At 28.1% G+C, this 6000-nt stretch overlaps 1 non-coding gene across 1 annotated transcript; it reads left to right on the top strand.

Moving 5' to 3' along the window:
- Positions 1 to 432: 432 nt before the first annotated feature.
- TRNAD-GUC (transfer RNA aspartic acid (anticodon GUC)) lies at positions 433 to 504 on the top strand. The gene has a single exon. It is a non-coding gene; the product is annotated as a tRNA-Asp (tRNA).
- The last annotated feature ends 5496 nt before the right edge of the window (positions 505 to 6000 follow it).

Genomic DNA, 6000 nt, shown 5'->3' with positions numbered 1-6000 from the left:
AATATTATTTATATCAAAGAGTTTAATTCAATAGTATTAATATCATTTTCATTGCCTTACATTAAATTAAAAAAGGACTATTTCAAAAATATAGTTAGTCAATAATGCCCCTCCATAGATTCACTCACTTATATAAGCCAATATCCCTTATTCATATATCCACACCTATTATATTAAAAAAAATATATTATTTTTTTTTTCTAAATAACTCCTTTTTTCTATTCTTGTTAATATTTATATAAAAGTTTTTTGAATGAATGAAAAAAAATTAGAGATTTTTTAAAAAATTATGAATATTATACTAATATAATATAATATTATGTGATGAAGGTAATTTTAAGTAAATAATAATGTTATAGAAAATTTCGAAATGATAAAAATATTTGCATAAATATTCTTTTATTATATTGCCCAGCCAAAGCTTATCATCCAGTCGTTGTAGTATAGTGGTGAGTATTCCCGCCTGTCACGCGGGTGACCCGGGTTCGATCCCCGGCAACGGCGCTACTTTTTTGTTAATCATTTTTTAAGAAAGAGGCGCTAAATTTTTGTCCACACCATTTTTTTTTTCTGGAACAATTAAATGACCATTTCAAGAGCAAGAAACTTAGTGATGCATTAATTTAATAACAAAAATAATTTTATCTAAACTTCATTTATTTTACAGAAAATATTTTTTAAAAAATATTTATATTTTTTAATTTTTGGACATTTAAAAAAATTAATTAATAAAAAATATTTTTTTGATTAAAGAGAAAATTAAGTTATTTTTTAAGAAAATAATTTTTATTTTTAAAAAAATATTTTTTGTTTTCTAAACTCTAATAATTTTATTAAAATTTGTACACATTTATACATAAATAAAATAAATATACATTATTAATTTAACATTACAATCAAATAATAAAAAATATTTTTTATATAAATTATTTTCTATAAAATAAACAGAATAATTTTTGAATATATATATATATATATATATATATATATATGTGTGTGTGTCAACCTTAAAATTTGATTTACAAGATTATATTATCTAAACTAATAAAGCAGCTCAAAAAATTGCCATCTGGCACAATTTTTTCATTGTTTTTATTTTTATATTTTTTATATAAAAAATTAATTTATTATATTAAACATTTTTTTTTAATCTAAGCATTTTCAAATTTTAACTATTAAAATTTTATCTCAAACCAAAAAAAAAAAAAATCTTCCTTTTAACTATATTTTTTAAAAATTTTGAAACTCTTAAGTTTAAAATTTCAAGCATTAAAAAAATTTTGTTCTTCGTATTATATATACTAGAAATCAATAGTTTTTTTAATAGTTTTTATTAGACTAAAAAGTGGTGATTTGTTCTCTTAAAAATTGTATTAATATATTTAAATAATTATTCACTAAAAAATTATTTATAAAATTTAAAAATTAAATCTAATAGCATAAAGTTTCGTATCTTTTATTAAAAATAAAATTATATCAAATGCTATTTAAAAATTTTATTTATTAATCCTTAAAATAAAATTATAATTAATTTAGAATTTTATCATTAATAAAATTTTATAATATAATTTTAAAATATAAAATATAAATAAAATAAATATTAAATTATATTATAAGTAATCCATGCGACAATGATTAACTAATAGTAAATTTTCTTTTAAATATTATAAAATAAAATATCTAATTCCAAAATAAATTAAAACGACAACGCATTATCTCATGCAACCCATTCGAGTAGTCTCTAGATATTATTTTTCATCACTACTTTGTGTAGTCATCATATTTTGGCCGACTATTGAATTCACAATTTGTAAAAGTTGTAATGCAATTTTAAAATTCATGAAAATGGTCTTTTTTTGAATAGATTTCTGGTGTAAACATTACCCAATCTTAATAAGTTACTTCAATTACGGTCCGATCTCAAGTCACCTTTCCAAACTCTATAATATTCCCAATCACTCAAACGTCTCAAAGTTTCGATGTATATCCGATCTCATGGTTATTCAATCTCATGTTCATATGCAATGGCTTTCCAATCTCTTTAAGGTGTGGTCTCAGGTTCTTTAATAACCAATCTCAGGATCATCTAGTTCTATGTTCAATTTTATTCAATTGATTTCCAATCTCAATTACTTGTATGAGCACTAATTCACTTACTTTGTAATCAACAATATCCACAAATTTTCTCAGAAGTTCAATAGACTGATTTGATGTATTGAATTTCTCATTAATAAATGTTCTTAGCCCTTGAAGCTCACTCATAATCTCACTTTGGGAATCTGAATTAACTTTAGCTTTAGAAGATCCACCTTTTTCAAAATGTTTCTTTCTTCTATCAATATCAGAATGAATTTCTCTAAGCACCATTAAATCTGCCCTAGAACTCTCCTTAGAGACATTTATCTCTAATTCTCTAAACAAGGCAGTTAAGAGGTGTGCATAGGGTAATTTACCAATCCCATAAGCTTTACACATATTCTTGAAAATCAGACATGCCAAATTCATTCTTACTCTGTTAACAGTATGCCACATGATGCACATATCCAAGTAACTCAAATATCCATAGCTGCTAGATTTATGACAAAATATATAATTCACCATACTGTGAATAATCTTAATGTGCTAAAAGGCTTTAGTGCTAGTGAATTTTTCACTAGTGGCAGTATTGGTAAGAAAAACTTCACTTTCAAATTCAGTCAGATTAAAACCTGGAACTCTAGCAACATCTCTATGAGTAGAGATTCTATTTCCATCATTTGGCAATTTTAAGGCTTTAGCAATCAACTCAACAGAAATATCATATTCTCTGTCATTCAAAGAGACCTCAAATCTGTTTTTTTCATCAACTATTTTTAAAGTTCTATAGAATTCTTGGACTAGTCTAGGGTAGTAAACATCAGTGCATTCACAAACATTCATCCATTCTTGAAATTCAAAGAGTTTCTTAAATTGAAAATCAACCTGATCAAAATTATCCCGTTTAATGAACTTACAGTTGAGAAGCGCTTTGTCAATAACAGAGCCCGATGATTTTGCAGCACTCTTTTTGCGTTGAATATCAATCCCACGCATTTTCCTCCCCTTTTTCTTTTCTGGTGTCGTCATAGCAGGTTCGACTTCCTTAGATGGGTCGGAGGATACACTGGTGGATTCAGTTTTTGGTATTTTCTTCTTTTCCTTCAATTTCTTCTTTAATGCGGCAACAGGGAGTTCTTCAGATGAAGAAGAGGACGGCGAGGCAGCAGCAGCAAGGGTTTTTCGTTTGGTGCGAGCCATAGATGGTGAACCAGAGGCGATGAAGAATTGGGGATTTAAAATGGGTTCTGGCGCAGTGAGGAATGAATGAGAGATTAGAATTTTAATTGATGATTAGAGAGTGAGATAGGCGCTCTGATGAATATGGGTCAGTGTTAATGACAAGAAAATTGGTAAAAGTAATACCATAAACCAATGCAGAGGAGAGAGAGAGTTGGTATGGCGAAAAAAAAAAAGAGTATTGATAGGTGACGGTTTCGTATAACAGTGGATAAGATTTCTTGAGTCACACGCTTTCCCTCTTCTAGTGTACCTTATTTGAATTTTTTTTTATTTCAAATGTGTGTATATATATATATATATATATATATATATATATACAGTAAACTAAGTTTAGGCACGCAACAGTAGCATACAACTTAGTAAACTAATTTCATGAGTACAAAAATAAGTTAACTACTATTATTTAGAGTTTTCTTAGTAAACTAATATCACAGCAAATTACTCACACATTAGATAATATGCAGATATATCAAATCTATATGAATTGAATTTCAAGCAAGTGGTTCACTCATGCCAATTTTCCTTCTAATTTTGTAAAAAGTTTCCTCATTGAGTGGTTTTGTAAAAATATCTACAAGTTTATTTTCAGAAGTAACAAATTCAATTTTGATATCTCCATTTTGAACATGATCTCTAATAAAATGATGTCTGATCTCGATATGTTTTGTTCTTAAATGTTGGACTGGATTTTTTATTAAGTTTATGGCACTTGTGTTGTCACACCTAATTGGAACAAGATTATATTTTAAACCAAAATCTTTCAATTGTTGTTTCATCCATAAAATTTGAGCAACACAGCTACCGGTAGCTATATATTCAACCTCAGCTGTTGACAGAGCTACTGAAGTTTATTTCTTATTGTGCTAACAAACTAGTGCAAGACCAAGAAATTGACAGGTACCTGAGGTACTTTTTCTATCCAATCTACTTCCTGCAAAATCTGAATCAATATAACCTACAAGATTGAATGATTTACATTTTGGATACTATAAACCAATTAAGTGTGTGCCAATGAGGTATTTGAAGATTCTTTTAACTGCACTTAGATGGGATTCTTTTGGACATGATTGAAATCTTGCATACAAGTAAACACTAAAATGTATGTCTGGTCTAGAAGCAGTAAGATATAAAAGAGAGCCAATCATACCTCTATAAAGATTTGTATCTACTTCTTTACCTTTTTTTATCATTGTCCATTTTAATTGATGAACTCATAGAAGTGCTCATGCTCTTCAAATCTTCCATTTTAAATTTCTTCAATATATCCTTGATGTACTTTGATTGATTTATGAAGATGCCATCTTTCATTTGCTTAATTTGAAGTCCAAGGAAGAATGTGAGCTCCCCTATCATGCTCATCCAAATTCATTCTGCATAATCTTAGAAAATTTCTTGTGAAGAGATTCTTTACTAGCACCAAAAATTATATTATCAACATATATTTGCACAATTAGCATATCATTATGATGCTTCTTAATAAAAGTGTTGTGTCCACTTTGCCTCTTTGGAAATCATTTTGTAAAATGAATTTACTAAGCCTTTCATACCATGCTCTAGGAGTTTATTTTAAACCATATAAAGGTTTAGTAAGTTTATAAACATGATTTGGATGCTCATGATTTTCAAAACCCGGAGGTTGTGCAACGTACACTTCCTCATCAATATAACCATTTAAAAATTCACTCTTGACATCCATTTGATAAAGCATAAAATCCTTGTAACATGCAAAGGCACACAACATTCTAATAGCTTCAATTCTAGCAACCGGAGCAAAGGTTTAATCAAAATTAATACCTTTTTCTTGGTTGTAGCCTTGAGCCACTAGTCTAGCTTTGTTTCTAACAACATTGCCTTTTTCATCCATTTTGTTTCTGAAAACCCATTTAGTACCAATAATTGAATGATTTTTTAGTTTAGGCACTAAATTCCAAACGTTGTTTCTCTTAAATTGATTGAGTTCTTATTGCATGGCAAGAATCCAACTTTTATCATTTTGAGCTTCTTCAAAACAATTAGGTTCAATTTGTGAAACAAAGGCAACATTACCAAAATATTTTCTCAATTGTGCTCTAGTCATCATCCTTTGAGATGGATCATCAATGATGTCTTCATGGGGATGATTTCTATGGAATCTCTATTCTTTAGGTAAATCTTCATGTCGGGGTTCATTCACTTGTAATTCTTCCAAATTTGACATTTCTTTATTGATTGATCATTGTTGGCATTATAGACATCTATTGTGGTATCCCCTTGAGTTTCTTCATCTTTGTCATCAATTTGTTCCATTTCTTGACTTGATTTTACATTATCTTTTCCAAATACCTGCTCATTATTATCATCAAAAACATCTTTCCTTCTAATAGAAGGGTTAGCCTAATCAAACAAAACATGAATAGTTTCCTCAATAACTAATGTTCTTCTATTAAACACCCTATATGCTTTACTCTTTGTTGAATACCCAAGAAAGATTCCTTCATCGGATTTAGCATCAAATTTCTTCAAGTTATCCTTCTTGTTATTTAAGATATAACACTTATATCCAAATGCTCTGAAATATGAAATATTTGGTTTTCTTCCTTTTTCAAAGCTCATAGCAAGAAGAATTAATAGCTTTAGCCCAAAAATACTTTGGCAAATTATTTTCATTCAACATGGTTCTAGTCATTTCTTGCAAAGTCCTAT

The sequence above is a fragment of the Hevea brasiliensis genome, chromosome 1, assembly GCF_030052815.1.
Source record: "Hevea brasiliensis isolate MT/VB/25A 57/8 chromosome 1, ASM3005281v1, whole genome shotgun sequence".
Taxonomy (NCBI): domain Eukaryota; kingdom Viridiplantae; phylum Streptophyta; class Magnoliopsida; order Malpighiales; family Euphorbiaceae; genus Hevea; species Hevea brasiliensis.
This window is presented reverse-complemented; position numbering and strand designations above follow the sequence as displayed.